This window comes from Lucilia sericata, unplaced genomic scaffold (genome assembly GCF_015586225.1).
Source record: "Lucilia sericata isolate MDLA Ls3-8-SP2 unplaced genomic scaffold, ASM1558622v1 Contig000207F_arrow, whole genome shotgun sequence".
In the NCBI taxonomy this organism is placed as follows: domain Eukaryota; kingdom Metazoa; phylum Arthropoda; class Insecta; order Diptera; family Calliphoridae; genus Lucilia; species Lucilia sericata.
This window is the reverse complement of record NW_023994235.1, coordinates 15,122-26,506: the sequence shown is the minus strand read 5'-3', so window position 1 is coordinate 26,506 and position 11,385 is coordinate 15,122. Positions and strand designations below refer to the sequence as shown.

At 33.6% G+C, this 11,385-nt stretch overlaps 2 pseudogenes; one reads left to right on the top strand and one right to left on the bottom strand.

The window, feature by feature from the left end:
* Nucleotides 1-2,150: 2,150 nt before the first annotated feature.
* Nucleotides 2,151-6,007, bottom strand: LOC119602050 (annotated as a pseudogene).
* A 906-nt stretch (nucleotides 6,008-6,913) lies between these two features.
* LOC119602055 lies at nucleotides 6,914-7,500 on the top strand (annotated as a pseudogene).
* Nucleotides 7,501-11,385: the final 3,885 nt, after the last annotated feature.

Below are 11,385 nucleotides of genomic sequence, written 5' to 3'. Positions count from 1 at the left end.
CTTCTCCCTCTTTTGAAGACCTGTTGGAATGGGAAAAATTGTATTATGAACAATTTATTATAGTGCTATTAACACCCGGCCTCCTGCTCCAGCAAAATAACCAACTATAACTTATAATAACTGCCCTCTCTTGTTATGATGATGATGTTCAATGTTGTTCAATTTATATATTTTTTCCATAATTCCCCAGGAATTTATCTTTTATTTACACTAGATACTCATATAATAATCCAAGCAACAAACGGACCAACTCATCCATCAGTGTACACACTTTGGTTATGGAAGACGGAAAGTGCAATAAACCGCATTACTTATGACCTTGAACTTGAACTTAATAAATTTTTTATATAGTGACCAACAGAAACAATATAATAAATAAACAAACAATTACCAACAACACATACATACATATAAGGTCATTTATTATAGTAGTTGGATTTAGGGAGGGGTTTAAAGAGGTTTTGAGGCAAAAAAATGTAATTGTTTTTATTTTTCATTCGTTACAATTACGTTGATTGCTTTTTTTGTGAACAACATTATAAAAAAAAAAAACTAAACTAAAAACAAATAATAAAAAACTTGATGATAAAAACAGTTTAATTCCATAACTGTTATAACTGGACATTAACAGACATTATTATCCAAAAGATTAAAGTAAAAACAAGCAGAAATAATCATAGTCTTTCATTGTTTGACTTTAGATCTACATTTTTAAAAATTTAATTAAAATAAAATTCTCTTGACAGAATTTTAGTTAAGGTTGTAAACAAACCTGAAAACATAGCAAATATTTATGTAAAATTTCAAAGCCCCTAAATTTCTCATTTAGAGGGGATCGTGACTTTAACAGAACGACGGATCAACAGATAGACTGCATAGACTAGACTATAGACTAGACTATAGACTAGACTATAGACTAAGACTATAGACTTAGACTATAGACTAGACTATAGACTAGACTATAGACTAGACTATAGACTAGACTATAGACTAGACTATAGACTAGACTATAGACTAGACTATAGACTAGTAGACTATAGACTAGACTATAGACTAGACTATAGACTAGACTATAGACTAGACTATAGACTAGACTATAGACTAGACTAGAGCTAGACTATAGACTAGACTATAGACTAGACTATAGACTAGACTATAGACTAGACTATAGACTAACTATAGACTAGACTATAGACGAACTATAGACTAAGACTATAGACTAGACTATAGACTAGACTATAGACTACTATAGACTAGACTATAGACTAGACTATAGACTAGACTATAGACTAGACTGTAGATTAGACTATAGACTAGACTAGACTAGACTATAGACTAGACTAGACTATAGACTAGACTAGACTATAGACTAGACTAGACTATAGACTAGACTATAGACTAGACTATAGACTAGACTATAGACTAGACTATAGACTAGACTATAGACTAGACTATAGACTAGACTATAGACTAGACTATAGACTAGACTAGACTATAGACTAGACTAGACTAGACTAGACTATAGACTATAGACTATAGACTAGACTATAGACTAGACTATAGACTAGACTATAGACTAGACTATAGACTAGACTATAGACTAGACTATAGACTAGACTATAGACTAGACTATAGACTAGACTATAGACTAGACTATAGACTAGACTATAGACTAGACTATAGACTAGACTATAGACTAGACTATAGACTAGACTATAGACTAGACTATAGACTAGACTATAGACTAGACTATAGACTAGACTATAGACTAGACTATAGACTAGACTATAGACTAGACTATAGACTAGACTATAGACTAGACTATAGACTAGACTATAGACTAGACTATAGACTAAGACTATAGACTAGACTATAGACTAGACTATAGACTAGACTATAGACTAGACTATAGACTAGACTATAGACTATAGACTAGACTATAGACTAGACTATAGACTAGACTATAGACTAGACTATATACTAGACTATAGACTAGACTATAGACTAGACTATAGACTAGACTATAGACTAGACTATAGACTAGACTATAGACTAGACTATAGACTAGACTATAGACTAGACTATAGACTAGACTATATACTAGACTATATCCTACCTCGATGAATGTCTATTAAAAAACACAAATCGAATTTTTTCAATAAATAATTTCAAATGAATTTATTTTTATGTATAACAAATTATCCATCCAACTAAACTCCAACAGTCATTATAAAAACTAAATCATATCCATTGTCTTCCATCAACTTCATCAATCCATCTTACCAGACACACCGGTAGCGGTGTAGGTCAAAGGAGAAGAAGCAGCATAAGTTGTTACAGGGGCAGCATAAGAGTGTACAACAGGAGCGGCGGCAGCGTAAGTGTGAACAACAGGAGCAGCTACAGACTGCACTAAGGGAGCAGCAGCTACAGTACTATGTACTACGGGAGCAGCTTCAACAGTTTTTACAACAGTGGGGGGCAACAGCATAACTTTCTACTACGGGTGTAGCCAAAGTTTTGGTTGTATAGGCAGTAGTTTTAACGGCAGGGGCAACAACATCTTCAACGGTGTGGGCAGTGCTGTGAACAACAGCATTGCTGTGATGAGAGATGGCGGAGGGTACACTTTTCACTACATTACCGACATGAGCATAACCGGATTCTTGTACGGTGACAGTAGCAGCAGGGGCGGAGTAGACAACGGGTGATTCCACGAGACTGGGACGAGCAGCAGCTACGGCGAGGAGAGCAGACAATACCACCTAGGGGGATAGCAAAGAAATTAAGATTTAATTAGATATTGTAAACTAGATCTGAACAATAACTGAACTAGAAACTGAATTAAAACTAAACTAGAACTGAACAAGAACTGAACAGAACTGAACTGAACTAGAACTGAACTAGAACTGAACTAGAACTGAACTAGAACTGACTAGAACTGAACTAGAACTGAACTAGAACTGAACTAGAACTGAACTAGAACTGAACTAGAACTGAACTAGAACTGAACTAGAACTGAACTAGAACTGACTAGAACTGAACTAGAACTGAACTAGAAACTGAACTAGAACTGAACTAGAACTGAACTAGAACTGAACTAGAACTGAACTAGAACTGAACTAGAACTGAACTAGAACTGAACTAGAACTGAACTAGAACTGAACTAGAACTGAAACTAGAACTGAACTAGAACTGAACTAGAACTGAACTAGTAGAACTGAACTAGAACTGAACTAGAACTGAACTACTAGAACTGAACTAGAACTGAACTAGAACTGAACTAGAACTGAACTAGAACGTGACTAGAGAACTAGAACTGAACTAGAACTGAACTAGAACTGAACTAGAACTGAACTAGAACTGAACTAGAACTGAACTAGAACTGAACTAGAACTGAACTAGAACTGAACTAGAACTGAACTAGAACTGAACTAGAACTGAACTAGAACTGAACTAGACTGAACTAGAACTGAACTAGAACTGAACTAGAACTGAACTAGAACTGAACTAGAACTGAACTAGACTGAACTAGAACTGAACTAGAACTGAACTAGAACTGAACTAGAACTGAACTAGAACTGAACTAGAACTGAACTAGAACTGAACTAGAACTGAACTAGAACTGAACTAGAACTGAACTAGAACTGAACTAGAACTGAACTAGAACTGAACTAGAACTGAACTAGAACTGAACTAGAACTGAACTAGAACTGAACTAGAACTGAACTAGACTGAACTAGAACTGAACTAGAACTGAACTAGAACTGAACTAGAACTGAACTAGAACTGAACTAGAACTGAACTAGAACTGAACTAGAAGTGAACTAGAACGGAACTAGAACTGAACTAGAACTGAACTAGAAACTGAACTAGAACTGTACTAGAACTGAACTAGAACTGACTAGAACTGAACTATAACTGAACTAGAACTGAACTAGAACTTTTTTTTTTAATTTAGTTTTATTGAAAATTTTTTAAATGAACTAGAACTGAACTAGAACTGAATGAATTAGAACTGAATTAGAACTGAACTAGAACTGAAAACTAGAACTGAACTAGAACTGAACTAGAACTGAACTAGAACTGAACTAGAACTGAACTAGAACTGAACTAGAAACTGAACTAGAACTGAACTAGAACTGAACTAGAACTGAACTAGAACTGAACTAGAATGAACTAGAACTGAACTAGAACTGAACTAGAACTGAACTAGAACTGAACTAGAACTGAACTAGAACTGAACTAGAACTGAACTAGAACTGAACTAGAACTGAACTAGAACTGAACTAGAACTGAACTAGAACTGAACTAGAACTGAACTAGAACTGAACTAGAACTGAACTGAGAACTGAAACTAGAAACTGAACTAGAACTGAACTAGAACTGAACTAGAACTGAACTAGAACTGAACTAGAACTGAACGAGAACTGAACTAGAACTGAACTAGAACTGAACTACGAACTAGAACTTAGAACTGAACTAGAACTGAAACTAGAACTGAACTAGACTGAACTAGAACTGAACTAGAACTGAACTAGAACTGAACTAGAACTGAACTAGAACTGAACTAGAACTGAACTAGAACTGAACTAGAACTGAACTAGAACTGAACTAGAACTGAACTAGAACTGAACTAGAACTGAACGAGAACTGAACTAGAACTGAACTAGAACTGAACTAGAACTGAACTAGAACTGAACTAGAACTGAACTAGAACTGAACTAGAACTGAACTAGAACTGAACTAGAACTGAACTAGAACTGAACTAGAACTGAACTAGAACTGAACTAGAACTGAACTAGAACTGAACTAGAACTGAACTAGAACTGAACTAGAACTGAACTAGAACTGAACTAGAACTGAACTAGAACTGAACTAGAACTGAACTAGAACTGAACTAGAACTGAACTAGAACTGAACTAGAACTGAACTAGAACTGAAACTAGAACTGAACTAGAACTGAACTAGACTGAACTAGAACTGAACTAGAACTGAACTAGAACTGAACTAGAACTGAACTAGAACTGAACTAGAACTGAAAAACTAGAAAAACTGAACTAGAACTGAACTGAACTGAACTAGAACTGAACTAGAACTGAACTAGAACTGAACTAGAACTGAACTAGAACTGAACTAGAACTGAACTAGAACTGAACTAGAACTGAACTAGAACTGAACTAGAACTGAACTAGAACTGAACTAGAACTGAACTAGAACTGAACTAGAACTGAACTAGAACTGAACTAGAACTGAACTAGAACTGAACTAGAACTGAACTAGAACTGAACTAGAACTGAACTAGACGAACTAGAACTGAACTAGAACTGAACTAGAACTGAACTAGAACTGAACTAGAACTGAACTAGAACTGAACTAGAACTGAATTAGAACTGAACTAGAACTGAACTAGAAACTGAACTAGAACTGAACTAGAACTGAACTAGAACTAGAACTGAATTAGAACTGAATTAGAACTGAACTAGAAATGAACACAACTTGGACTCAACTAGAAATCAACTGGAACTCATCTAGAACTGAACCAGGACTGAACTTTCTTTCAGAACTGACACATTTCATTCTAAAAAATATTGTTTCGTATTCAAACTTTGAAGATTGAACATTTCCTTGATGAAAAAACGTCCTTATAATTAGTAAATTTTTTAAGTGATTCTGATACTTAAAATGGAAATATTCATTATTATACTATATAGTACTTTTTAAGTTCTTGGTACTTTTTCAGACAAATGTTTGAAAAGGATTTTAAATTGATTTGAATTTATATCGGTACTATTTTGTTAGTCCTTCGATATCACTATTTTGCACTCTATATCTGAAGTTCACTTTTTCACCATTTTAATTTTAATTGAGTAAATTGTTTTCTTTAGAATATGTATCTATAAAATTCCTCTTTTTGTCACTCACCAACTTGAACATTTTGATATAAGATTTTTGTTTTGTCACAGAAGGTCTGTATTGCTCGATAATTGTTTAATTAAGAACTGATACCATTCCTGTCACCAGCGCATATTTTTATACTAAAAAAGTTAAAAAAAAAAAAAAAAAATAAATCTCCCCCAGAAAGAAACACAATTAAGAAAAAAATGTTGTGTACTTAGCTTTACTAATTGAACTTGGCCTTGTAAAGAGATTAAAACCGAAAGAATTTTTTAAACACAAAAAATGCTCCAAAAAAACTAGTAATAAAGCAGAATTATACTTAAAAATATTTCAAAAAAATGAATCGATTAGGTAAGTGAACTTATTATGTATGTGGAGGAGTAAGTAGAAGAATTTTAATGTTTTCAAAACTAAGTTCAAACACATTAATCGCAAATAACCGGTATTAAAACTTAAAAAAACACATTAATAATAATTTAGCCCTTTTTTGGAGTATGACTTGGTATAACAAACTAATTGTAAATTCCTACATCTACGGTCATTATAACAGTTAAGGGTTAAGGTTTAGATTGTTTTGTTTTGCTGGTAGCCTTCTAGATTCTTGTTAATTGTTTTTCAAATTTCTCAGATCTCAGTCAGTCTATTTATCTTGCATTACTTGCACTTTAACATGTAGCTTTTTGGGATTTTTATGCTCTCTGTCTGTTTGTGGTTTTTAACGCATAATATCAGGGCCAAATTTACTGACTATTTACTACCGTTGCTTTTTTATTATAATAATAAAAAAATAATTTAATTTTTTTCGGTAAATAAGATTGTTTTGTTATGATTAAACAAAAAAGAAGTAAAATAAATGTCTTGCATCTAAAGTTAATTGAAATCAAATTGTTAAACAATTTAGCCAAGTTTAGTATATAAACTCCAGCAATAAGTGAAATAATATCATCAGTTTTTTAAACTTTTTAACACAAACAACACAGACCTTCCTTAAATTTAAAAAAAAATATACAAAATGTTCAAGTTGGTAAGTAATAGTTCCTTAAAATCAAATATCTCTTTTAAACCCTTAATTTTATCGTAACTATTTCCTTTTCTCCATAAAGGTGGTGTTGTCTGCTTTATTCGCCGTTGTCTTAGCTCGTCCTGGTTTATACTCATCCGAATCTTGGTATATTCCGCACCTGCTTATGCCTCGGTTGTGCAACAGGAACATGGTTATGCTCATGTTGGTTCCATTGTAAAATCTGTGCCTTCAGCTGTCTCTCATCAAAGCCAATCTGTGGTCCATAGTTCTGCTCATGTAGTAGAAGATGTTTTGGCTCCTGCTGTCAAGAGCACTGAATATACTACAAAATCATTAGTTGCTCCTGTTGTTCAAACCTATGCCGCTCCTGCTTATATTAAAACTGTTGCTGCTCCCGTAGTTTATAAATCTTATGCTGAAGCTGCTCCTGTTTTGTACAAATCTTGGTAAACGGATTGTGTGAAGGAGGAAAACTATTGATTTTTGTTATGTGATTTTGTTAGTGAATTACCACTAGTTATGTGAATTTTTTAGTAATGTTTTTCAAATAAAAATAAACGAAATTTTGTGTAAAAGTTTTTTGGTGATTTTTATTAGCAAAATGCAAAACAGCTTTTCATCAAATTTTTTATCAAAGAACAAGTTTTGTTATCAAGGAAAACTATAAACTGAATTAGAACTGAACTAGAACTGAACTAGAACTGAACTAGAACTGAACTAGAACTGAACTAGAACTGAACTAGAACTGAACAGAACTGACTAGAACTGAACTAGAACTGAACTAGAACTGAACTAGAACTGAACTAGAACTGAACTAGAAATGAACTAGAACTGAACTAGAACTGAACTAGAACTGAACTAGAACTGAAACTAGAACTGAACTAGAACTGAACTAGAACTGAACTAGAATGAACTAGAACTGAACTAGAACTGAACTAGAACTGAACTAGAACTGAACTAGAACTGAACTAGAACTGAACTAGAACTGAACTAGAACTGAACTAGAATGAACTAGAAACTGAACTAGAACTGAACTAGAACTGAACTAGAAACTGAACTAGAACTGAATAGAATGAACTAGAACTGAACTAGAACTGAACTAGAACTGAACTAGAACTGAACTAGAACTGAACTAGAACTGAACTAGAACTGAACTAGAACTGAACTAGAACTGAACTAGAAGAACTGAACAGAACTGAACTAGAACTGAACTAGAACTGAACTAGAACTGAACTAGAACTGAACTAGAACTGAACTAGAACTGAACTAGAACTGAACTAGAACTGAACTAGAACTGAACTAGAATGAACTGAACTGAGAACTGAACTAGAAACTGAACTAGAACTGAACTGAACTGAACTAGAACTGAATAGAACAAACTAGAACTGAACGAAACGAACTAGAACTGAAAAAAGAACTGAACTAGAATGAACTAGAACTGAACTAGAACTGAACTAGAACTGAACTACTGAACTGAAATGAATAGAAACTGAAAAAACTAGAACTGAATAGAACTGAACTAGAATGAACTAGAACTGAACTAGAACTGAACTAGAACTGAAAGAACTAGAACTGAACTAGAACTCAACTAGAACTGAACTAGAGAACTGAACTAGAACTGAACTAGAACTGAACTAGAACTGAACTAGAACTGAACTAGAACTGAACTAGAACTGAACTAGAACTGAACTAGAACTGAACTAGAAACTGAACTAGAACTGAACTAGAACTGAACTAGAACTGAACTAGAACTGAACTAGAACTGAACTAGAACTGAACTAGAACTGAACTAGAACTGAACTAGAACTGAACTAGAACTGAACTAGAACTGAACTAGAACTGAACTAGAACTGAACTAGAACTGAACTAGAACTGAACTAGAACTGAACTAGAACTGAACTAGAACTGAACTAGAACTGAACTAGAACTGAACTAGAACTGAACTAGAACTGAACTAGAACTGAACTAGAACTGAACTAAGAACTGAACTAGAACTGAACTAGAACTGAACTAGAACTGAACTAGAACTGACTAGAACTGAACTAGAACTGAACTAGAACTGAACTAGAACTGAACTAGAACTGAACTAGAACTGAACTAGAACTGAACTAGAACTGAACTAGAACTGAACTAGAACTGAACTAGAACTCAACTAGAACTGAACTAGAACTGAACTAGAAACTGAACTAGAACTGAACTAGAACTGAACTAGAACTGAACTAGAACTGAACTAGAACTGAACTAGAACTGAACTAGAACTGAACTAGAACTAACTAGAACTGAACTAGAACTGAACTAGGAACTGAACTAGAACTGAACTAGAACTGAACTAGAACTGAACTAGAACTGAACTAGAACTGAACTAGAACTAGAACTAGAACTGAACTAGAACTGAACTAGAACTGAACTAGAACTGAACTAGAACTGAACTAGAACTGAACTAGAACTGAACTAGAACAGAACTAGAACTGAACTAGAACTGAAACTAGAACTGACTAGAACTGAACTAGAACTGAACTAGAACTGAACTAGAACTGAACTAGAACTGAACTAGAACTGAACTAGAACTGAACTAGAACTGAACTAGAACTGAACTAGAACTGAACTAGAACTGAACTAGAACTGAACTAGAACGGAACTAGAACTGAACTAGAACTGAACTAGAACTGAACTAGAACTGAACTAGAACTGAACTAGAACTGAACTAGAACTGAACTAGAACTGAACTAGAACTGAACTAGAACTGAACTAGAACTGAACTAGAACTGAAACTAGAACTGAACTAGAACTGACTAGAACTGAACTAGAACTGAACTAGAACTGAACTAGAACTGAACTAGAACTGAACTAGAAACTGAACTAGAACTGAACTAGAACTGAACTAGAACTGAACTAGAACTGAACTAGAACTACTAGAACTAGAACTGAACTAGAACTGAACTAGAACTGAACTAGAACTGAACTAGAACTGAACTAGAACTGAACTAGAACTGAACTAGAACTGAACTAGAACTGAACTAGAACTAGAACTGAACTAGAACTAAACTGAACTAGAACTGAACTAGAACTGAACTAGAATGAACTAGAACTGACTAGAACTGAACTAGAACTGAACTAGAACTGAACTAGAAGTGAACTAGAAGTGAACTAGAACGGAACTAGAACTGAACTAGAACTGAACTAGAAGTGAACTAGAACTGAACTAGAAGTGAACTAGAACTGAACTAGAACTGAACTAGAACTGAACTAGAACTGAACTAGAACTGAACTAGAACTGAATTAGAACTGAACTAGAACTGTACTAGAACTGAACTAGAACTGAACTAGAACTGAACTAGAACTGAACTAGAACTGAACTAGAACTGAACTAGAACTGAACTAGAACTGAACTAGAACTGAACTAGAACTGAACTAGAACTGAACTAGAACCGAACTAGAACTGAACTAGAACTGAACTAGAACTGAACTTGAACTGAACTTGAACTGAACTAGAAATGAACTAGAAATGGACTAGAGCTGTACTAGAACTGAACTAGAAATGAACTAGAACTGAACTAGAACTGAACTAGAACTGAACTAGAACTGAACTAGAACTGAACTAGAACTGAACTAGAACTGAACTAGAACTAACCTAGAACTGAACTAGTACTTAACTAGAACTGAACTAGAACTGAACTAGAACTGAACTAGAAATGAACTGGAGCTGAGCTAGAAATGAACTAGAACTGAACTAGAAATGAACTAGAACTGAACTGAACTAGAACTGAACTAGAACTGAACTAGAACTGAACTAGAACTGAACTAGAACTGAACTAGAACTGAACTAGAACTGAACTAGAACTGAACTAGAACTAGAACTCAACTTAAACTGAACTAGAACTGAACTAGAACTGAACTAGAACTGAATTAGAACTAAACTAGAACTAAAAAAAAACTAATAAAGAAACTGATATAGAAAAGTATATTCTATTAAGAAACAATTTGTTCCATAAAGAAGGAGTTTATTTCTCTAAGAAACTGATATTTTATCCAGAAATATTTATTTCATCAAGAAACTGCTTTTTCAATAAATAATAGTTTTCACCAAAAAACTGTTTATTTAACAAGGATCTGTATCCTTGTCAGAGAACAAAGGCCGTAATTTAGACACAGTTTCTTGGTCAATGATTAGTTTCTTCATAAAGAATCAGTTTTTTGCATAAAGGCTCAGTTTTTTTTTTTTTTATCAGGGAACAATTTTACATTAAGTATACGTTTTTTAATCAAAAAGCTGTTTTTCAGGAGTTTCCAGAACGACTTTTTCTTATGTTGGATTGTCCCAATTTAATTTTAATAAAACTCTATAAAATATACTTAAAAATTACATTCATTTTATTTTTTATCGATAAACAATACATATACAATACAAAAAATCACATTATTCTTAACAAAATCAAACAACAAAAAGTCTCAAATTTTCC